General features: G+C 38.6%; 1 protein-coding gene across 25 annotated transcripts in view; it reads right to left on the reverse strand.

Moving 5' to 3' along the window:
- LOC136097497 (poly(rC)-binding protein 3-like) overlaps window positions 1–24,652 on the reverse strand; it is a 518,562-nt gene that overhangs the window by 110,283 nt on the left and 383,627 nt on the right. For 5 of the 25 annotated variants that reach the window (XM_071804363.1, XM_071804362.1, XM_071804359.1 and 2 more), the window contains one exon: window positions 481–557. The exons of the other annotated variants lie outside the window; for them this stretch is intronic. The gene's annotated coding sequence lies outside the window, so the exon portion shown is untranslated. The remainder of the gene's footprint in view (window positions 1–480; window positions 558–24,652) is intronic. 25 annotated transcript variants of the gene reach the window in all.

A 24,652-nucleotide genomic window follows, 5' to 3' on the forward strand; every position in this document is an offset into this window, starting at 1 on the left:
AGCACAACTCCTTGGGTTTTTAGCTATGAACACCCATGGCTAACGCACATTAGGAGGGAAGAGGGTTGCTACTGCTCCAAGGCAGATCCACAAAGCCTGAAGATCTGCGCACCTGCAGCACAGTGTTCAGTGGTCTGATCTCCTCCCCACTGTAGATCAGCCCCCTGCTGTAAGAGTCCCCAGTCAGTTTTCCCAGCTGAGGGAAAGCAGGTTATGTCACATCTGCCACTGTGTGTTGAACAGATTTATTTTCTTCCTTCTTCCTCATCCACCTGCTCATAGATGATAATATTACATCAGTACTCCAGAAAACTTCACACGACATGCACCTGAGCAGGTGATAAATCTTTTCCATCCAGACACACCAGCCATAGTACTCACCCTATATAGCTTCACCACCTCCCAGAGCAGTGAGGCTCAGAGAGAAAGCCTTCACCTTTCTGTTAATGAGGATCAGAGCAAGATGCTAATTGAGCATACCTTGTGCCTTGAGGTCTGCACTGGGCTGCCTACTGCTCAGCAGGTAGAATTCAAGGTGCTGGTTATCATGTGTGAAGCTGTAAACAGATATCAGACAACGGTTCAGCCCAGCTCTGGGAAATGCGGGGAAAAACATTTTGCTGTCACAGAACATCATCTTGCTCCCTTCCCTAGTAAACCCAGCCTGGTCTGACATATCAAATCAATTGTCCCTCTCTCTGCACCTTCTTGCTATAGTTGCAGAGTGGATTCTCACTGTTTTACAAAAACAAACACACACACACACACAAAAGGAATGCAACTCCACTACTCTTCATAAGGCCAACAAACTGTAGATCACAGCAGGGAGGAAGTTCTTCAAACAAACTGGAACATGATGACCTTCAGGTTATGATTAAGGAAAGCTGATCCTTACGGCAGTGGGTCTGTACTATCTGACCTTTTGAGGTGGCTTCCAGCACTCTTTCCTATGACTCTGCTTGCAAAGCCCCATTCATTAGACAGCATTTGTGGTGAAGGCAGAGCTTGTGTTTCTAGGTGATACTTGCAATATATTGTCCTGCTAACTTTGTTACCTGTGTAATGTTATCTATGTTATCTGGTCACTAATATACAATTCGGATTAGTTGGTAATACTACTTAAAATTTTACTAACAGGGTTAGCATTGATAAGTCTCACAAAAAAATACATTATTATTAGCCAGTGGCTAATAACTAAGGAAGTGTCTGAAAAAATGCTTTCTAGCATTTCTCTTTTGCTGTCATACAAAACAACCTATTGTACAAAAGATTGTTACCAATGATTATATGAGAAATAAACATGCTACAGAAAACTCTAGATGTACATGATTTTTTTCTGCATTAAAATTCAGGGAAAAATGTGTCCACGATATATCTACTCCTGATATTTGGAGGAGGAAAGGAAGCTGTCTCATGAAATTTGTCTTTTCTTTTAATAATCAGTCATCAGTATTTCTCAGGGAGCATTTTCAGGCCCCAGAAGCTGTCAAAGCAACTTTTGCTGACTGTTTCAAAGTCAGCCATATCTCTTTTGACAGTCTGAAAAAAGATTATCACATCCTGTATTTTTTTTTTTTCAGAACACATCCTTCTTTTCTGCCAGCCAGATGTTTGAACACCCAGTCTGAAAAAAATACTTCACTCTTGCAGAAAGAGGCAAGAAGGAGGGAAGAGCAGAAGGGCAGGAAGAAAACATTATTTATGGTTCTAAATTAGGAAGGTGGGTGACTGAGAAGAGCAAAAACACATGAGGATCAACTAGGAGAACTATTGATTATGCCTTCCAAAAAATGCTACTGTGCAGGGTAGCCTGCAAGCCAGGCAGGTGGGTGTCCTCGTTTCCAGGAGACTCTAGGATGGAAGGTTAAGAATAAATAATACAGGGCACTTGTAATATGTGTTGAAGGATTTATGTTTAAAGCTGTAACTCTTCAGGGGATAAATACAGCACATGTACCTTGCTGCTTGGTGGAAGAACAGGGATTGTATCAGAGTATTTGCCCAGAGCTGTAACAATTTAAGGAAGTACCAACAGCTTTTCATCAATAATTAGATCACATAGGAGCAGGGAAAGACAAGTCTTTTTACAGACCTGAAAATATATGCATGTTTGTGGGCTATTGATCACACTCGAACATTCAACCACAGTGTATTGAAACAGTGATTGGCCCTCAGTTATAAAATTAACAAACATTCCTTTTCTTAAAAATACATATGTGGTTTTTCTCAGAATGTTATTTAAGGTTACTTCTTGGGTTTTTTGACTCACAGATAGTTCACTGTATTCTGTCTCATTAAAAAATAAAAAAAAAATTAAAAAATCAGAGCCCGAATTATTTTCTAGATGTTCAAACGGCATTGCTGTGTAGAGAGAATCCATGACTGGCACAGCAATCTTTATCCATGTCTCCAGGCACCTGAAGTACTTAAGTTTGTCCGTAAAGTACCCTAACATATTCTAAGTGGAATGGTTAAGTTCTATGAAGAATATAATAAATTGATGTTAATAATACCTAATAAAGGTACATCTGGAATAGAGGACCAAAAGGGCCTGATGTCCCATAAACAACTACATATCCTTTTGTAATCACAGTAACCATTTCAATCTCAGAAACAATTAGTTTTAGCTATGTAATGAATATGTTGCTCATGCTAATACGAGTGATCCTTAATATTCCTTACATGTACATTGCCAAAAACTGTACTAGGTTCTTCACAGGCCAAAAGATGTAATCCTTGCCTTGGCAAGCTTATGGTCTCCAGAGATGAGAAAAGTGAGAGTAGAAGGACAGTAGGAGAAAAATGGGTTATTCTGTGTCTTCCAAGCTACATGTTACTAAATGCTGTGCATACATTACTAAAGACATTTATGTGCAATGGGATTACTAGAGTGCATTTTCTTGAAGTGTCACTTGCAGCCACATGTGTAGGAAGGTCTGTTCACATCAGTGCTGCATCCCACGAATTACAGGAAAAAGGGAATATTCTTTAGGGATAGTCATAACAGGATACAGAGGGCTCTGTGAGTGATTATGTCCTCCCATAACCACGGCAAACTGAGATAAAACACATTCATTTAGCCATAGTGCTGTTTTCATAAATGTACTGATGCAGAAGAGAGGGGGAAAAAATACACTAAAACAGCAGAAACCAGTCAGGGATTTTCTTGATGCTAAATGAGGCCTCCTTTTAGTCGTGTTTGCTTTATATGACTCTGGGGGCTATGATGCTTTTAGCAAAGTCTTGTTTGAGTTGCTAAAGCATAATTTCACAGCCTAGACTGAGATTTTTCATTTATTCTGATAATTCAAACAATTTTGGCCATTCTAAGACAATAACATTCCAAGGCATCTGTATTTTCTGTCATAAATCCTGTGCATATTATAAAGAAATTTTAACATATAAACATATATAGATAGATACAATATGCAGTCCACTTTTTCATGTATACTTGCATAGAACTTATATAGTATGTAATATTTTTTATGTATATATACATATATATATGTGTATATATATATATACACACTCTTACGTATAGTATATTGTACTACGCCCTTTTCCCCAATGGCAAAACTTACTGAACTGCCTAATCAGGAAGTAACAATAGAGAATGTTTATTATGCATCTTGAGCTTGATACAAAACTACTTCTCTTTTTTTAATCCTTTTACAGAATCACAGAATGTTAGAGATTGGAACACCTATTTAAATGAAATAAGAACGCCACACAATTCTGAAACTGGAAAGCCCAAATACTGAACTACTTGTACTGTACCGTGACTCTCTAACTCCTAACCCCAATATATTAAAAACACTTTACAGACTTGATCTGCATATTTATCTGTCTCCCTTTCAATCCAGAAAAGTGGAGTAGCTGTTAAAAATTTTCTGTTAATTGCCCTCAAACATCTGTTGAATAGCTCTAAGAAAATATTAAATCAAAAGAGAATCTTTAATAGTTGGGTTTTCTTCATGTTTCTTTCATGTACACATTCATAAGTGTATTTATCATCCCCTAAAAATGGATTCAGATTACTCTGAGGGGAAACTGAATTTTATTCCTAAAGGCACAGATGCCTAACTCTACTGCCTACACTGAAAATGAAGCCAACAGAAAAGTTTCCAAATGAGAAGGAAAAAAAAACCCAAAAAACTAAAAACACTTCACACTATATAAATAAATAAGATGCAGGAACACACACACAAAGAGGAAGCTTGTCTTGGTGCTACAGTAAGAAATCATTATTTGAAATCATGTTTCTGGTTGGTTTTCATCCCACCAGAACCCCATCAACAAAATGATAACCCTGTATTATAGGCTGCCTACTTACTGTTAACACACAGTTAATCCTGCCAACACCGTTTCTGCAGAAAACGTTATCAGTGTGCAACCATAAATGAACAAAATTACCATCTGCACACTGAAGAACAGTATTGCAAACATAATTATATCTCTTACATGTTGTAAGTACACAGTTGTTTTAAATTTGGACTTATAACCTGTTTTTCAAATAACAGTTTCAGTCTGCTTCCAAGTCACCAAGGTAATGGCTGTAATAAGTAGCTATACCTCCTAATCAGCGAATGTCACAATAAGCATAGTGCATCTATCTATCTAATCTTTTTTGGCCATGTTATTATGGTTTATGAGCAGTTTTACCACCCATACGTTATGCTGTCATGTTCTTCTAAAAGCTGGTTATTAGGATTAACTGGAGAAAGTGAAATATGAACGCATGTATAAATTGCAGAGCTGACTGCTGCTAAAAAAAAGGTGTTCTAGGGCAGAGGAGGATGTGTCAGGCACTGCAGGGCATGCCACTTATTTTGGTAAGAAACCCTCAGAATTTGCTTTGGCCTCTGTGAGGCTTTCTGACTCGCTGCCACCATTACCTGCATATGGAAAACAACAGCTGACACTCATTTATTTCCACTCCACTAATATATACCATGGACGTCTGCACAAAACAGTAGAATAAATCCTTCTTCTCACCAACTTTAAAGCCAGGTGCTGTAATGACCATGTTATTCATCACATTAAGACCACTCTACCTTATGAAGAATTATTGATAAGCCTTCCTGATGTTAACAATACACCAACATTCAGAGGATTACTTTTGTTAGGACAAAGTTCATGATGAAATCAGAAATTGTTAGACACACACATCTTCATTTTTGGTACAAAGTCTGAGAGATACACAATGGGATATAACTAGAAAACAAAAAGAATTATGACTTGCCTAAGAACTAATATTGTAAGGCTGGCTCGGGGAGGAGGAGACAAGTCTCCTCCTATGACATATTAGCAGGAGTGCTATAGACAAAAGGCAGGAGGCAATTATCGTCCTCCACTCAGCACTGAGGAGGCCCCATCTGGTGTTTGGAGCATTGCACCTGCAAGAAGTGTGGAGAAATTGGAGAGAATCTAGAAGAAAGCAACATATTTAAGAGAGTTCCTAAAACTCTGACCAGGAATGAGAGACTGAAAGGTAGGGTTTCCTATAGTCTTGGTAAAACAGGAGATTTTTCTGAAATCGTTTTCATAAATAAGGGCAGTGCCATTTTTCTTCGTATCTGGAAAAAATTATTGGTTTATCTTGAAAAAAAAAAAAGAGAAAAACAAACAAACAAACAAAACCCATGGAAGTAATGATTCTGTGATTCTAATTAATAAGACAACAGGCCTTCTGGCTAAAAGGACTACTAAGCATGGAAGCAGACTGCTGCATACAATCCCTATTGCTGCAGATTTTTAAGAAAAAAAAATATCATAAAATATAATGTAGCTATAAGATATAATGAAGCTATAAATAACTCTCCATCCTAGTGGAACTAGATGACCTTTAGTGATCTCTTCTAGCAGAAGCAGTGTAAGAACTGTGGTTGTCCACACAGCAGAGAGGAAGAGATGAGTTCCTTCCCCCATAGCACGGCTTCCCATCTCAGCTAAATAGGAAGGGCTGGTAGGGCTTGGTGCTCCCACCCAGTGTCCTGGAGGAGACACCCCCACAGCTTCTCTGCCCTAAATTCTGGTGTTTCTGAGACTGAGAAAACAGGGCTGCATGACAAAATTTCCATCTTCCAGTGTGCAAGACGAGTCAGACAATATACTTTCTTCACAAATTCCTCTGTCGGCACATGGTGCAAACGCCCTCTGCTCTTTCTTAGAACCATCTTCTGGTGTTTCTGTAGCTACCTGTGAACCTCCATGCTGCCTTTCCCCACCACTTGGCCTTCCAAGCCTTCTCAAACCTTTGCAACTCCATGTGAACTGTGTGGAGAAGCCTGCCGCTCTTGTAGCAACCGGGCTAACATAAAGCAGCTAAATAACCTCTTGATGAGCATCCTAAAACCGAGGCTGAGATCTACCACAGGATACTACAATGTATTTATCAGTAAAACACTAGCTAAGACATTTCTGTGTCATCTCTTCCTACGTTATTAGAATGACAATTTCAGTATTGGAAGTTTACATACTTCTCCAGCATTGGATCTTCTCTGTTCCCAAGTTTCAGTATCCTTCCTTTTGGACATACACATCTTTGAATGTCTCTTCTGCTACTGTAAAAGGATTACTTCAAAAGAACATGGAGCTTATAAAATGATATGAGACCCTTTTTGTAGCTGCCTCTGAGATTCAAGAAAAAGTCTTTGGCCAAAATTGTCCATGTCCAGTTCCAGGAGGGTTCATTCTGCACATGGTCAGCAGCACTGCACCAGACACATGAAGCTGGCATGACAAAGTGCAGATGGAACAGCATCCACACCGGTACTGCAATGACCTTATGCACTGAGTGAGCCTGCAGTTGGTTGCTAAAGCAAATGGGATGCCAGCTGATGATGCACAGCACAGGCTCTGTGTGTTCACAGTGCTGTCCCTACTAATGAGGTAGGCTGCTGTGCTCTGCAATAGCTGAAGTTTCTATGGAGCTTTTATCTTCACCTTCAGTGAGTTACAATAATCCAGCCTGGTTGTGCAGAACATGTTCATCACTACTGCTAGATCCATGAAAGAAAAGGAAGCATAGCTTCTTGGACAGCCAGAAGCAGAATAATTAATTTCTGGCTATTTCTAGCATCTTGGTATTGAATATACCAGCTAGAGTAGAATGCTGCACAGAAAAATGAAGATCAAGTACCTTCCCAGAGAAAAGGGGTCATTGCCTCTTCCAGTTCCCTCGAATCACACTAGATATGTTTCTATGCTGTGGCTTAGATACAACCTGAGCCAATTTCTCTTGCTGAGTAATTTAACAGTATCTTATGATCTAGATGTCAAAAACAGTGGGAAGATCAAGCATGGATGTTAATACAGTTTAAAAGGTATTTTGCAGTAGCAACAAATAGAGACACAATTAGGTCTTTGTCTTTGCTAGTCATGGAAATATAATGAAAGATCAGTATAAGACATTACAGTGGTCAAAAGAGCTAAGCACCGCATTCTCTTTGGTGTCTGTACTTATTTGCAAGTTTGAAGTAGCAGTTCCTTAATGTCTTAGCCATGATAAAATACTGTGGAGGCTGTATTGCAGAAGTACCTTCAGCAATCTATTCACTTCTTATGAAATAAAACTAAATAGAGGCAGCACAAAATGGTACTTTGCAATACATGTTGTGTAAACACTTCTCTGATACACAACGGCTAAACATTATGGTGTCGATGTATGAGAAGATGGGTGGTGTTCAGTACTCTACATTAGAAGCCACTAGTAAAGTAGCACCTCATAGGTGAGGTGACAGCTTAAAAAGTTCACTATTAACCATCTTGGCAAAGGGAAAAATCCCAGCCCAGCAAATTAATCCTTAAGGTGGTCAAGCCCCCGCAATGTTCAAACAGTGTTCCTCTGAAGCAGCCTATACTAATGTTTTTGAGCAAGAGGAGGTTTGGGAGCAGTCAGAGGTAGCTGCTGGCTTTTTACTCCAATAGGCTGAAGCAAGGGAAGAACTGACCTTTCGTGGTGACAGAATCTAGAGTATGGGCTGAAGTGTCTATATGGCATCTGCTCACAATGTTAATGACAAAAAGAGATTACCAGTATGTTTTCCCCTCTGAGGTAACAGAATGAAAAAGATGGAGTTGCACATTAAGCGAGATCAACATCTGACCCTCCCATGGTCTTTGTAATGCAAAGACCATGAGTTAGTGAATGTTCCTGATGCGTATATCTAGGACATGGTACACATACAGCCAGGTATTACCTTAAGAACTTTCAACCTGGGCAATGTGCCAAAGGCTGCCTCTCCCTTATTCATTCATGTCTTCCTGCAGTTTTGCATTTGTAGAAGAGACATGACCTTGTGATTTCTCCACCTATTGCAGCCTGTTGCTTTCTATTACTAACTGTAACTGCAGAGCTGGTAGGAAGCAACAGGCAGGTTGACACGGTACTGCCCTGCAAAAGATGCCTGGACAAAAGTGAGCAGGTACAGCATCCATCCCATTCCCACTCCAGTGGAGCAGCAACCGTGACTTGTAGCCACCCACAGGCACAGTAGCTCCAGAGGAACAATCTCATTTTAGGGATCTTGGGCATGTCAGGAGAGCACACCTTCTTCTGTGCCCTTTGGGGCTGCAACACTCAGTGGTAGGATGCACACCTAGTCCCTAGGAACAGCCTTTTCACAATTAGGGGCTTACAAATGACCTCAGCATAATCCAGTCCTACTGGTGATGCTCCACTGGGCATCACTTTCGTATATTCTGCCAGAGATTAGAAGAGTTCAGGTTCCTTCCTCTGGTTGTGAATCTCATGTATGGCAAATCAGCTGCTGCAATAAAATGAAATAAAATGACCAGTAAGCACTATTTTAAACCAGAGAACATGTTACTCATTATACAATATATGATTCTGTCATTCTCTGAGGGAAAAATGCGTAACTGTTTACATTATATCTCACTGGAAATTTAACAAAGAAAACAAGATGGGTTACTGAAGGATGAAAATAACTATCATGGCAACATGTGGTACAGTGGCTGAACCTAAGCGAGGGGTATTTCTTCTGAAGACATGTAAATTATAACAGGAGTTCTAAGAAAGGCACTAACAATTAAGGAAATTATCTGACTTACATCAAGGAAGTCACATTTACCTAAATACTCTTTGCTTAAGCTTATCCCATATTGCTCTGCTCCTCCATGAAGGGATGGAGAACAGCAGCATACAAGATTGACAGAATCCTGACCCCCCTGCCCCGCCAGTATCCTTTCTGCTGCTCTTTGGGACTATAACTCAGGCTAGTATAGAAAGGTAGTTTCCTGAAAAATTATAGTGGCTGTCACTTATCTTTGAACATATGGTCAATTTGACAAAATCTCGAGCAGCCTTATGGCTTAGTACCTGCATATGTATATACCTTGGTTTTGCCTCCACAAGCAACAGTATAAACCCATATTTTTTATCCTTTTTTCTGACTGCCCACCACTCACACACATTTACAGAAAGAGGATAATACAGGGGACTAATAATAATAATGATGATGATAATAATAATGATAATAATGTGACATTACATTTCTGCAAACACTATGGGTAGTCATTTCTCAAGAATTCTGTATGTCCTCTGCAGGCAAAATCTGTGGACCTCCAGAACAGCTGCTACTTATTAGCAGTCTATAAATCTGAACACCCATAAATGTGTTGGATGTGCTTAGCTATCAGATATGCAGAAAGGTAATGGTGTGGCGCCTATTAGGATTCATGAATGCACATTTTTTTTCCCCAGAGGTATATTCAGGCCAAATCAATGGCCTCCAAAAAATGGCACTGATGCAGCGCACAGCTTGCATATCCATTCATGAGGCAGTATGACATGAAAGATTAATTAAATATTTGTACTTTCTGGAGCCACAGGTGTAATTTTTGTGGAAAGGCACCTGTTACATATAAGTATTTACCAGTTTTGACAAAATGGGGCATAACTGAACACAAAAGCTTAAAAATTTTTACTTGCGATTGAGTAAATGTTTAAAAGACACCACAGCCATCATTCTACACCTGCCATGGACCACATGGAAAAACGGTGATGCACTAACATTACTGTTAAAAGGTTCGTAGTAATAACTACCTGCTAAATACAATATAATTAGAGAATAGCTCCCTATGAATTAAATGCAAATACTTTGATATATGACTGAGTGAGCACATTTAATTACTATTACCATATTAAATACAATTTAAACCCCATTCTTAAGTGCCTGATTTTTTTCCTGGAATGTCAGTCAAGCAGAATACAGTATTTCCACACCAGGGTCAGGAGGGGGACTGGAAAGCTTGGTGAGGCATGAAAACTTCAATTTCAGCGAGGCAACGGAAGGGACATTGCTGGGCAATTACAGCGCTCCAGTGTTTGCCGTCCGCAAAGGCTGCGATCATCTGCAGCGACAGTGTGGTGTACGACTCCCCCGAGGCAGCGCACTCTCGTTAAATCAATTTGTCAGAAGCAGGGCTGCTCCCTCCCTTCTGCAGGGGAGGCCCACTGGAGCGGCGGACAGCTGGGGCGCACAGCTGTCTCTCTGCAGCAGATCAATTAGAACAGCAAAATTCATCTGCTAATTAGCAAGTGTGTACAGAGGGGAAAGAGACCTCCCTTAAATGAATCATTTCCATGTATTAATGAATTCAGTGACATCTCAAATTTAGAGCTTAGCCCAACGAGAAGAGACACAGCCACGTGAGGCGCTGGCTAACGTCATGAAACAATTTCATTATTACAAAATTTGAATCTGCTGCTAAGGTGAAAATAAAACTCACTAAAACTAAAAATTTGTACTTCCAACAACAGTGAGAGAAGACCCACATCTAGCAGAGCTACTAATGTCTGATCACAGTGAAAACAGTGATCACCCTAATGCAGCACTGAGAGTAAATACAAGATGGACCAGGAAAAATACTAGCCCCAGTCAGCTGGACATACTGCTTGCTTTGAAATATGCTGAATTGACTTACGTGATTGAGGACTGGGTCTCAGGTCAGCAATTTTTATCCTTGCTTTTATTTATTATTATATTTGACCTTTGTGTTACTTGAACGACACTTACTGTTTATTCACATGTTGCAATGCTGCCGATGGGTGTTTTTACAACAGAACTTTGCCAAAGTCAGCTGCTGATTCAATGCTGTTTCAAGGCTTAGCAGGACAAGGCCATTATTTTTTGTCTTGATACTTTTCATGCGGTTGGTAGAGACCATACACCTGTTAATTCTTGCAAGTGCAGTTCCCAGCCCAAAGAGGAGCCAGGCACATTGATTTGTAATACACAAAAAATTTATTTCTTCAGTTGGAAAGAACACCACTGGCTTCCCTAGTTCTTCCAGTGCCTCAGGCATCACAGCTTAATTGCAATGGACTTGAGCAGCTCTTCTCTGGATACCGAGCGCAAACCCTTTGTTCTTGGACGTTTATCCGAGAACACTTGTATGATGGGTACCTTGTCAGAAATTATTAAAAAGATAACATCGGTGTGGAGAGGACTGAAACAATATGACCTCCTAGAAACAATAGCATAGTAAGTGAAACTCTAAAACTGGCATCAACAATGACCCTACTGCTCATTCGAAGCAGTTGATTCACTATAATTCAATCAATTTCCCAAGGCATTTACTTTTTAAGGCTCTGTTTTCTTGCACCTGTATGGAGATGTGATTATTAGAGCATCTGGCATCAAAGAAGCAACTGCAAATCATGTTTTTAAAATACATTGCTATAACCTGCAGCATGAATAAGGCACAATACCTACTCAAAACTGATATTCTTTAACCTGACATACAGATGCTGACTGCTTATCTTGTTCTTAATTGTTGAGTTGCCTCACTAAATTTTTTCCTCTTTTATTCTTTTAATGGCAATCATTGAAAGCAAAACTGCATTAGATGGCTGAAAACACAAAGCCACACAGCAATGCCAGTACACGTGGAGCTGAATTCTCTAAGGGAGGGCTATGAAATGTTATTGTTAGCTCTGCTGCAATAAAACAAACTGCCACAGAGAGCTATGTCCATTCTCATCTACTGAAGGAGATGAACTGAAAGTAAGTCATGGAGGAGGTCAACCAAGACAGTACTGCGCCCCACTTGCCCTGCAATAGTGAAAAGCATGCATGAAAAATGTTTAATAGCATGAGGAAGTTTTATTACCACCCTCACTTGTTTTCAAATCCTGCATTGGACTTACCATCTTACACTGATCTCCATTACACCCAATGAAGTCTATGCATGAGAAGGAAGAGTGTGACCCACCACGTTTTTACAGCTCTAAGTTGCCATTTAGTTCTAAATTTCTTTCTTAAGTGAAGACTGCTGAATATGGCAAGCAATGAGCTGTAATATATATACTCCATCAAAAGCAGTCCAGAGAATGTGACATTCTTATCATATTACCACAGTTACTGGCAGAATAATATAATTATGATTCCCATTGAAGTGGCCTACAGAATGAGTTTAATCCAATTTTAATATAAAATATGGCCACTTAGAGCATATTCCATTCAATAGCTTGTTCAGTCAAGATGCTGTGTAGGGAGGGGAAGTGCACAGTTGTCATTCCCAGTAACAAAACAACAATCATTTTTAAGTTAAATATGGCATCAGGATGTTTAAGCAGCCATTAGAGGATACATTGATGTCACTACTATTGCGCTTCATTCTGTAAATAATTTGGCATGGATGACTGCTGTGTTACTTTCAGTACCTTATGCTTACCATACAAAGACACAGAGAAACTTAGTATTTGAATGCTCCTAGTGAGGAAAGAATAATTCATTCACAGAGAAAACTCTTGTCCTACCTGTTCTGAAGGACACTGGTGCAAATTCAGAACGTAGTCATTGAAAAAGCACCAGTCACTGCAATTCTACACTGTTCTGAGTTGGTATCTGCTGACTTACAACCAGGTGACTTCAAAGTAGAGTTTGTCCCACTGATTAGATCTTGAGTAACTCCTAATGCAAGGAGATATTGTTCAGGTGTGTAAAATTCTTATCACATAGGTCAGACTTCAGAGAGGCAGCTTGGGAACTATGACTGCAAATATTCAGATATGAAACTGAATGCAGAAAAGACACAAAAGATACTAGACGCGAGAGGTACTAGATACTGAAGGGATTTGTGCAGGAGTTTAAGGTAATTACTGTGCACATTTTCTGCAGCACAAACTTGGATTAATGGCTCTTCAATTTGATGCTTTTCAGTTTTAAGGCTCTAGGCAAAGCCCTCACACTCTGGTAGCACAGGAAGACCTGTGCTGAGTTAAAAATTCAGTGGAGAGCTACGTTACAGAATCTGAGGGTCCAGACATGCAGTTTACAGCCATTTACAACATTTGAGCCATTTGACTATGATTTCCTAGCTATTTATGAGATTTTTTTTTTCTTGAAGGTGGATTAAGTCCATGAATTCCTTCGATATCATTCATAGAATTTTTTTTTTTTTTTTATTGCTTTATTTTGTTTTGGTGCTTTTTGTTGTTCTTGTTTGTATTTTAAAAAATCTTGTCCATCTGTTAGTCTCCTAGGGCTCTCAACACATACCTTACTGCCTCACAGCATCTGTCTCCTTTATATTTTCCTTACAGTAGCTCCATTTGCTCTTTTCCCTTTGCTTACTTCTGTTATTTTAACTTCTTTTTCATTCCTATCTGTCATGTCTGAACATCTTTCTTTGTTCTCTCTTCATTTTCCCCTCACAGGAACCCTATGATCCCACATCCTCATCATCCTGCCTCTAGTAACATTCCTCCCCAGGAGTAACCTTCCTGCCATGTCCACCTTCTGCTTCCCACACGAGTTTTGGAACTAACTCCAGGTCTTTAGCAACATTATTCCTGCCTGCACAACTCATCTCTCAGCCTCTTACTTTCCCTCTGTTTCTGTTTTTATTCTTTTTATTCTCTCTGAAACGCTGTATTTAAAATTACCATAACCAGCCACAGCTTCCTTACAATTCCCCTTTCCACTATTCCCTCAGAGATCAAGACTATTTCTTCTGAAATTACCCCTTAGTGATACTTTCCGAGTGATTTCTATTTTTCCTCACCAGCCTCCCTATCTCTGCTTACATGGTCATGGAACTATTGGATTCCCTAGCAACCTTTTCTAAATGCTGTATAGTCTGGAATTTTGTTCAATTATTTTATTTTAGGTTTATTTAGTGTTACATCGAATTCTGTTTGCATCTCCCTTTCATGTTGCCATCATCTACAATCCACCAACTCCTTTCTTTTCTTCTCTTCACAACTGACAACTAATTTTTGATGACTGCTTCAGTTAGACACTTTATCACCCTTCCATCTTCCTTCAGCCAGGAATATTGATTCAGATCTTCCACCCTGCCAGACTAACCTTTAATTTCACTTTGTTTCAACTAGGAAACGTTCTCTCTTGCTACCATCTCCTGGTCTCAGCCAAAACAAAGCATCAACCCCTCCTCCTTACTCTCTGTCACTAGAAGCACCAGATATTTCCATGTCATGAATGCTAATGACTTTTTGTCTATTATGAGTTTACTCTTGTATTCTTTTTCTTTGCCCCTGTGGTGGCAGATCGTCTCCCTTTTCCACTTTTTCATCCTCAGCTCATTCTTCTGCCCCATTATGAAGCATGGGAACTGTTTATATATCCACTTCCCACAGTAATTTTTACAAATACTGTTTGAAACTCTTCATTTCCATTTTTGACCTCTTGCATTCTGGCTTCTACTACTTCTACAAAATCCATCTTTCAGGGAAGGCTTTGGTGTCTTCTTTTTGGTCAGGTTTTTTAAGTCACTACTCTGGCCATTCAACTGCCTTCTGCAAAGTCAGAAGATTTGTGTCCAAGAAGTTCAATGCTTTTTTTCCTACCCCCTCCAGTTATTACTTAAGAGAATAATCCTCACCTTCCCCCGTGATTTTCAGAAATGATCTGACATATGCATGTCTTGTGTTCTTTTACCTTCTGCATCTTATTCCCCAGGTAACCTCATCAAGAAACTGGACTACTGTGCTGATATTATTGATTTACCTCTCCCATGCATTAACCATCTCCTTTTCTCCAGTCTGTATTTTGATCTTTCATTTTGGTATCTCCTGTAATGCTTAATAATTTCAAGAAGAACAGGGATAAAACACAGTAGATTTTCCTGCTATGTCCTTCCTTGGCACTACCATCTTGCCAATACACAATCCTCGAATGGGATGTCATCTTCAAGTCTACCCTCAGTATGACTTTTGTTCTCTCCTAATCTTTCGAATGGGCCCAAGATAGGACTTTTTCTATTTATCCTTATCCCAAAACTCACATGCTGTGGTCTTTCTGATAGTTTTTGTAGCTTTTAGTGCTTCTCAGTTCATTCAGGAGTTAAAGAATTGTGATCTTCTTGTGGCTGTGGTAGACAACATTGGATGCATTTATTGTCAGAAAAGCCTTGTTCAGATCTTTCAGGTTTTACTCCCTATCCCTACCTAAGGGCAGAAAGAGACAGACAGGTGAACAGTGAGGAACAGATTCATACACACATAAAGCCCTATATCCAATCTAGGAAAGTGGAACATGAAGGGAAATAATAGAAAGACAAGAACAAGGAAGATGTGGAAATAAAGAAAAGGACAAAGAATCAAAGAAATGCAAGCAAAGTTAGAAAGACAGGAACAACTGAAAGAAAGGGTGTGCAATAAAAAGAAACAGAAAAAGAAACAAATAGTAGGGGAAGTCTTCAACACTCAAAAAGATATTTAAAAGGAATTTAAGTAGGCAAGAATAGTTATAATTTTAGGAAAACAAATACAACCACCTCATATAATCATATGTCAACCAAAATCACTTTGTCTTAGCAGGAAGTATATAAAATCTAAAACATTTCCAAAGTTTTCATGAATCTTTAACTGTTTCTTGAAAACAGGGAAGAACTGGGTTTGGTTTGAGAAGATATTTCAAGTTTATGGTGCAGCTGCACAACCACAGCAACAAAGAGTTGACTCCCTGATGCTGGGGTCTGTCATGGGAGCTGCAGCCACAGCCCTGCGCTGGGATCGTGATCAACACCAACAGAGATGCTGTGGTTTCGCTCCTCTGCCACATCACAGCTGCTTCATGTGTTGGTCAGCATGCATGTAAGTCATAGCAGGTCCTCAGTTTTTTTAGGATTATTTTCCAATGAATTCAAATTCGTAACAGCTTTTTGAACATATCAGCATCTCACATTAAAAATAACTGTATTCACCTCAGAACTAGGCTACTAGCTTATGAAAACCTGTTTTGTTCAAAAACGTGTGTCTTACCTCTAAACAGAAGATTTTTTCCCCCGATTATTAAAAATAAACAAGAAATCTGCTGTATTTTAACTGAAGAGTGTCTTCAAAAAGAAACTCAAGACTACTATAGATTACTCTAAAAAAATATTCCCTGTTTGAACTGATTTCTACACAAATTCTAATTGATTTAAATTACTCTGAATTGTGAATATCTATATGTGTTATTTATGATGAAGGCAGATCATTAGATACTGTGATTGTTGTAAGAAATACTAAAACAAAGAAGAGAAGTTTACTGTCTAAAAGTAAAATATTAGATATGTTACCTTCAAAGTTAAAGCAAGACAGTTCACTCTCAAGATCACTCTTTTCCCAGGGAGAAGATTAATTTTTATTCACTTCCTAACCTACACATTTTAAAATAACCTATGGTGTAACTATTGTACTTCTATCTGTTCCAGAAACATCCCTCTTCAGTACTAACTTTTCATTTGTCAAGACCATGATGAATACAAAATAAAAAAGTATCATAAATTATCACAATCAAGCCACTGAACATATTAGAAGTTGAGTAAAGCAAGACGCTGAAATAATTTGTCTTGCCAAGAGAAATTATGGAAAAGGTGGCAGTGTAGGGGGCAATGCTATGCATGGAAGAAAAATAAATGGAAGAGTCTCTGTCTCAGTGACTGCTCAGTATATTTTTCTGTCCAGGTCTCTCTAGTAGGTTAATAGCTGGGCTGTCTTAACCATGAAAACCTTGATGACTGTATTGACAAGAATTCATGATCTACAGCAGATCTGCTTTTACGAAATGGCTCAATAAGCCCTTCCATTAACAATACTAATCAGATAAAATATTGCTAATGGATGACCTTGCATCTGGTTAGCATGAACTATTCTGCTTAGTATGTATATGCTGTGTTTCTCATGCAATATCAAGATGTTACTGCTATAAATTTATAGATTATGTTTGGAAAATTGTTTATAATTTAGTCTCTACATCTGCTGCAACTGTGGAGAACAGAGAGCTGGTTCTTTGTTCTTGTCATTAAATCAGATTATTCTCATGCACTGCTAAAGGTTTTGATGACCCAAGCAACAAACAAGGTACCAACACACTAGGAATTAATTTACACATTCACTTTTCCCTCCTGGTGTAAAGGAGTTATCCATAAAAATTGTCCTGATAATTACATTTCTAGGTAAAACATATTATGAAACTGGAAGTATAATAGCCATTTGACAGATATACTGCATAAAAGCATAGTGCCACGAGCACCAAACTCTTCATTCTAGCTATAACATATTTAAAGTACATGGTGTTTGCAGGCACTTAATAGATAGCAGTGACAAATCCCTTTCAGAAAAAAACTTGTCCCATGAGCTTTATAGAAATCAGAAAAATCTTAAGAGGTGCAACATCCACAAAACTCACATGCCAGGAGATCCCCCATGCTCTTCTCCATGAAAAGAATGGTATCTGTGCCAAAGTGTGTATGAAAATGTTTTTCCTTCAGTCCTGTGATAGGTTTACCAATGCATCAGTGTATGCTATTCACAAAAGCTTTTACAGCATTTGTCTTCGGTCAGTGAAAATCTCCTTTACTGGCAGCACAGATAACAGAACTTGGCTGGCTTTGTTCTCTTTTGCAATGCAATGTGCAAAAAGAGAACAAAACACCATCAATTTATAACAGGAACATTTTATACCTATCTCACAGAGTCAGTCATAGTCTGGACATCAGCAATAAGATGGAACCGAAGTCACTTGTATTGTTTTGATCCTTCCAACTTCATTTTATCAAAGAGTGCTGCAGTCCCTACAGACTGTGGCTGGCTTTCATTTAAAAACAAAATTTAAGACTCTTCAAATTTGGCCCAGAAAACAGATTTTTTTTTTGCTTCAAGATTGCCAGGTTTACAGTAAAGATACAGGGACATGTCTTTATAAAGGCTAACACAAAAGTTTAAAGTTACAAACCGTTGAAAGAACTCATCCAATTTAAACTTACTATTTTGCCCCTTAAAGTGTCTTTATTTTTCCTCTACATCACAAATCATTTGCTACTCTACTAGGTCAAACAAGCAAGTTTCTCTTGGAAAGCCAAATTGCAAAGAAAATCTTAACAGTGTTCCTAAACCCCTATACCTAAGCAAATCCTGTTACAAATTTCTTCTCCTTAATAAAAGGACTTTGGACACAGAGGGAATGAGCTTGGGAGGTCAAGTGCTCCCCCCTCCACTCATGGATCCCTTGTTTGTTAGGTGGAACTGTGAAGCTTAACACACTTATGTAAGAACATAAACTGTGCCCTAAACTTCTATTCCTTTGATATTAAGAACTTGAGCTGCATAAGCTGGGAAGCAAATAGGTATTGAGAACATTAGTGATTTTAAAACACATTTTCCTTTGGCCCTGAAACATTCTGGAACTTAAATGGCTTACATCCAGTAGTACTAGCAATGCTGAACATAGTACAGCTAACTCATAGCACACACTTGTTGACTCACATATCATAAAAAGAAGTTAAAATATATTTTCATATCAGGTTACTAATAATCACAGTATAAAAAAAAAATAACAGACAACGCAATTTCATCCTTTAAAAGTGGCTTTTGCCAACCTACAAGTCTAAATTTTCACTTTCAGTCAATGAAAACCTCATCATTTTTTCAAAAGTTCTCTCTCCCTCCCGCAAAGGAACACTGTGCCAGAGTTTTTAAGCTTTTTTCAAGGGTTACTTAATTATCTCTTTTAGGTCCAATAAGGTATGGATGCCCTTTCAGCTTTAAGGTTTTGATGTAAATATTGTCATGCTCCATGCAATTTTGATGTGGTCTAGTGCCACACAGAAAAAAATGCCTGGAGTTATTTCTATGCACCTTTTTGCCAAATTATGCAGCCTTCCACCTGTGGATGGAAATGGATGACAGATAGTGTCAACAGTGTGTGAAGTCTTGTATCTCTTCTCTATAATTCATCTACTTTTCTTTAAACTTTTACCTCTGCTGCTGCCATGTCTGGATTCCCTCTGTGCTGTTCTTGTGCCTGCAGTGAGGTTTGCTCAGCTTGGTCAATCTTACAACATCTATCAACACACAGTTATGCTTTACATGTTTTCCTTACTCCCTTTACTGTCATATGTGGGATTTTTTATTTATTTATTTATTTATTTTAAATCAGAATGCAAAAATCAGGCTCTAAATCCTCAGCTTTGAGTCTTCTAGAATCCAGCCCTACAGGATTATGCCAAAAAGTACAATTAAAAAAAATTTTAAAATCTTAACACAGTTTGGTTCACTCCTTTAAGGCTTGGGACAGATCCAGACAGTACAAGTGTTTGCCCTTCACTTGCTCTGGTTCTTTCAAGCCCCACTACACAACAGGAGAGTGGATAAAACAAGAAAGAGGAGAGTTTTAGTAGAAGGAGAAATTGAGCTGCCAATTCCTACAGTTTTCAGAGTTTAAGGTCTTTCTATTCCATAGATATATATATATATATATAAGCAATGAACCCTTTAGTAATGAGCCAAGTCTCTCTTGCCCATCTTTATAAAGAGTATCAAAAAGCACAGACTGGAGGAAAGCCAAAGGGCAGCTGCAGCTCAGAAATTCTTGTGTGGACTTTTGCCCAAGCACTGAGCCCCATTGGGCCACACTGCAGAGGACCAAGCGGTCCAGACTTTGTACAGGGCAATGGATGGAATTAGCTACAACATGCCTGCCAACTATGCTCTTCCATGAACACTCTTCAACACTAAGGTCATACATACAGAAAACATTTTCATTTGTGTTTTGGGGGGTCATATCAACAGTGTATATGCTTTTGTAGTGGATATGAAAGCATATAGTCAAAGAAGTGCTTCTTACAACCTATAGGTATCTTTTGGCCATTGACTGAAGGCAGGTGCTTTCATTAAAGAGCTGAAAGCAGCATTTGTTTCAATAAATTCATGGGAGTACACTGTCGGGAGTACACTGTCAGGGGTCCCTGTGGCTCTTACCATCAAGATGGCATCACAGTGTTACTGAGCTGCTGCTTAAACTTTAATAGGTCTGTGACTTACCTGTGAGAAATTCTCAGTTTATTTCATGCTGCTCTCCTGGTGTCATGAGCACATACCCCAGGGCTCAATTACTCAGTTAAAACACAACAGTTGCCTTCTACAACATTATGTAGGAAAATGGTACGTTTTCACACAGAAACTCATCTATCCATTTCCTTTCAGGGTGGATTTTAATTTGTTACTCCGTTGTCCTTTTATTTTAATTAGACCTATTTCCTGTATTAGCAATTGCAAGATGATTTGAGGTTGGGGTTTTTACGCCCCCTGAACAGAAAGGTATCTTGGTGGTGGTAGTGGCAGAGGGTGAAAGAATCTTCACGAAAGAGGGATGGTTTGATGTTTTGCTTTGAGGCTGGCAAGATATCTGGATAATGGAGGCTTAAGGCAACATCACAAATTAAAATGATATGGTCTGAGGTAAAGGAAAGGAGGAAAGTCATAAACATCATAACAGTGCTCCAGTAAAAGGCAGTACAACTAACTCCATGAGCTACAGCTTCCCTACCTGCATTAAGAGTGGTCTGCAACTAATACAAGCACCAGCCAGCTGAACTGGAAGAAAATTTTCCTGCTCAAGACTGCTGTCAAAGGCTAGGATCACACATGAGCATATTTCATGAAGATGACAGTTACTTTGAGGGAAACAAAGTCTGTGTTGATGTCCACCCCAGGCAACTCTAGTCATCTCAGTGCATAATTTAGGTAACAGCAACCTCCTATGCATTCCATGCTGAAAAAAAAAAATAAATAAAAAAAAAAAAATATATATATATTAAAAAAATCAAAGTAGGTGTGTGTGAAATCCCAAACACCAAACCAACAATACCACATCCCTTAAAACACCACCTTGTGTCAGAATGAAGCCCAAGCCCAACCTAACTACCTTTTAGGGGTAACCTCTTCCTACAAACCTCCAAACAAAAATAACACATGTATACATAAAATAAAGGTCTATAATATAAGTACATATGAATGAACTCTGACCTGTCCTTCTGACATCAGTTTAAGGTCAGAGGTCTGTAACATGTATGAATACTGTGCCTGTAGTACATGTTTTCCAAAAGTGTCACGGATAATTATGATATCCAGTGCAGACATGTCTCAGTTTCGTTTACAGTAGGGTTTTGTGGGGTTATTTTGTGTAAATAGAAATAAGCCTCAATCCACAACTATAACATATCTTTATTACAATGGTAGATCTCTCTGGTAAGGCTAACCATTTAAAATTAAAGTGAAAAACATGATTTTTTTCAAATTAATCTAACTTTCCATTTACATTTTAATTTGCAGTACAGCAGATAATTGTACAAGCAATCTAGGAAAGCTCCACGTTGATTTTTCAAGGAAAAAGGATCTCATTAAAAAAAGTTTTTGACCACAAGAAAGGAAAGGCTATATTCTAGCTACAGATCATGCGATCCATTAATAAAGTGGGGGGTAGGGAGAGACAGCATCAACATTACCATAGAGAAGCGTTCTGCTAACTCAGTCTTGCTGGTTTTCTGAAAACAAGGGAATATATTTTCAGGTCAGTGATTTTCAAATGTTTTCAATTCACAGATCCCTAAATATTTTCCAGCGCAGATGCAGACCTTTGAATAGCAAAAATTAGGCTCAAGGCAAAGTATGTGCTTTTCATCTTTACCTGCTACAGGTTTCTGAGGTATGGTTCACAGACCATAGGCTGAAACATATTTTTAAAAAGATCTCTCTATATTGCAATTTAGCTATTTTGCTTAGAATACTGCTATCCTAGATTCCCTCAAAAGGAAGGGAGAGAAGAAGAGACACACTACCCACTCTCTGTGAACAAAATTTCTTTGAACTAAAACCACAGATGCTTATGTTTTCAGGTCCTTTCATTCTAGATATGCTCAGGTACAAATTATATTGCAATCCTTTCAGTAGTTTATCAGCCTTATACATTATTTCTTAGATCAGTGAGATTTGTTTAAAATAGCTTTCCTACAGTTGCCTACAGAAATCTTTCCTTAGCTCCACCGGAGCAAGGGGAGGGTCCTTGGCTCCAATAAATGTTTACACTATGTATAGTCACCTGCATATTTCCTTCAGGAGCATCTCATGTATCAATTTGGCAATAGATATGGTTCACCCAAAGGACCCAGCCCAGTATTATGTGGCCTATATTAAGAGTCCTCTGTGTGACAGATATCCCCTCAGGCACAAATTTGGAAACAAAAGCATCTTTGTGCCCACTGATCATCAAAACCCCTGGAGCATTTCTTTCAGTCCATGTTTTGTACACATCTTGGTTTTGAAGACACACATCTCTTCTGCTCTTTATAGAGTGCTCTTGGTGCAGGCATTTAAAAGAAATATTAATTTGAACAGCGTTCTTCATGGCTAATGTACTTTCTTTTCCCCGATACCTTTTCAAATTTTGACTAAAGGTTTGAGCATTAAGCCTCAGCTATAACTCTGGTGTCTGACAATGACACATCATGGCTTCTGGTGGTGCACTGTATTACAGAGAGAACAATACAGTCACCGCGCACCGGCTGAGGCCCAATCTCGATGACTATACAGCCTCCTTCCAACAGGAGTATTCCCCTCCTCTCCATAATTTATACACAAAATATATCTATTTTTTAATCCTAATTTGTACATACGGATTGTGCAATTTGATAGAAAACATGAAAAAACCTTGATAGAATTGCCAGAAAGAAAAAAAAGCAAACCACCAAAAGCAAACTTATGAATTTATGTGGTGTAGACAATAATCTAATTTTCTTCCACAGTGGCTTTGATGTTACTTATTCCATATCTCTATTAGTACGTCTTGCCCCCTTCTAACACACTGTAGAAATCCTTTTCCTTGTTGACGTCATCATCAAGGGGACAATTTCCCAGAGAAATCTGGCTCAAACTCAAGATTCTTTGGTAGGATCAAAGTTGGATCAAAAAACGGGGAGCGTAATTCACGAACATATCAACCAGAAAATTTGCATGCATCTACTCTCGTACTCCATTAAAAAAAAAACAAAACAAAACACAAAAACAAACAAACAAAAGAACAACAGTTTTCTTTTGGTGTATGTATGACTCATAAACATTGAGGCTGAGTCAACACCTCTGATTTGCATTTGGGAACAATTGTGCTTTCAGAGGAATCCAGACCAAGTACATGAAATATAAACAAAGATCAGTTAACACCAGAAGTCTTCACTGTGGAACAAAAGACACAGGAATTTGTACACAATTTTCTTCCAAACAAATGATACATATAACATCCTGACAGACCTAATGTTCATACTTTATTACTATAAGTCTGCAAAACACTCCACTTCATCAAAAAACTTGATGAGCTATGAATCAAGGGTCCAGAATGCCTTCAAACAATATTGGACTACTTCAGAAAAATCCTTAAGATTCTTGGATGAAACAAACTACAACATTTTCCTTTATGTGGCCATTAAAGTTTACTGAACACCTTTGCTACTTCACACAGTGGCAATCGGGCTACTTAATTAGAGAAACTTGAAAGTAACATTAAAATTACTAAGCAAAAAGCTAAATAAAAGAACCATGTTGTTGAAAATTGGACTTAAATTTATGAGTTTGGGCTCCTAGGAGATGAAATATAAAAGTGAATTTCAAATATACAGGCTTATCTTTGCAAAGAATACTGCCAAACAAATGATCTAGATGATCTTTTGAGGTCCCTTCCTATCCCCAACATTCTGTGATTCTGTGTGATTCTGTGAAACGACGAGTAAAATAACTCAGGTCACACTACAAATGTCTTCCTTACCATCAATAACTGCCTGATCATTGAGCACAGAGTAGAAATTGAGAGTTAACCCAAATTACCTAACTCTATCTTGTATTGTCATATTGGTGACTACGCGTTCTCAGCATTATAAGCTAATACACTATCCATTGGTCTTAAACCATGATTGCTTTGCCATGAAAACTGTGAAAACTCTGCACCTTAACTTTCCGGAACTGATGTCTAAATTTGGGTGCATGTCAAGAGTAGGCAAAGTGATTGCTATTCTGATTTGTGTGTCACATTTTCTTTGGCAGATAAGGAAACAAACAAACAAACAAACACACACACACACAAAAGGAATGGGGGGGAACCAAAAAAACAAACCAACACAAAAAAGGATAGGAGAGAGAGCTGAAGGGATGGCGGAACAATTCCTGCCTCTATAAGCATCCTCTGTGTCATTCCAATTTAGAAACAGACCTTAAGACAAGCACTGTGGTGGTCACGTCAATCCCAAGCGGAGCAACAAAGCAATCAGTGTGCAAGGACTACCAAGGCACAAAAAGCAGTTAGGAGACCATATCTGTAAGCCCATGGTGGTGTTGTGGTATCAACTTCTGATG

Source organism: Patagioenas fasciata, chromosome 2 (assembly GCF_037038585.1).
Source record: "Patagioenas fasciata isolate bPatFas1 chromosome 2, bPatFas1.hap1, whole genome shotgun sequence".
In the NCBI taxonomy this organism is placed as follows: Eukaryota; Metazoa; Chordata; class Aves; order Columbiformes; family Columbidae; genus Patagioenas; species Patagioenas fasciata.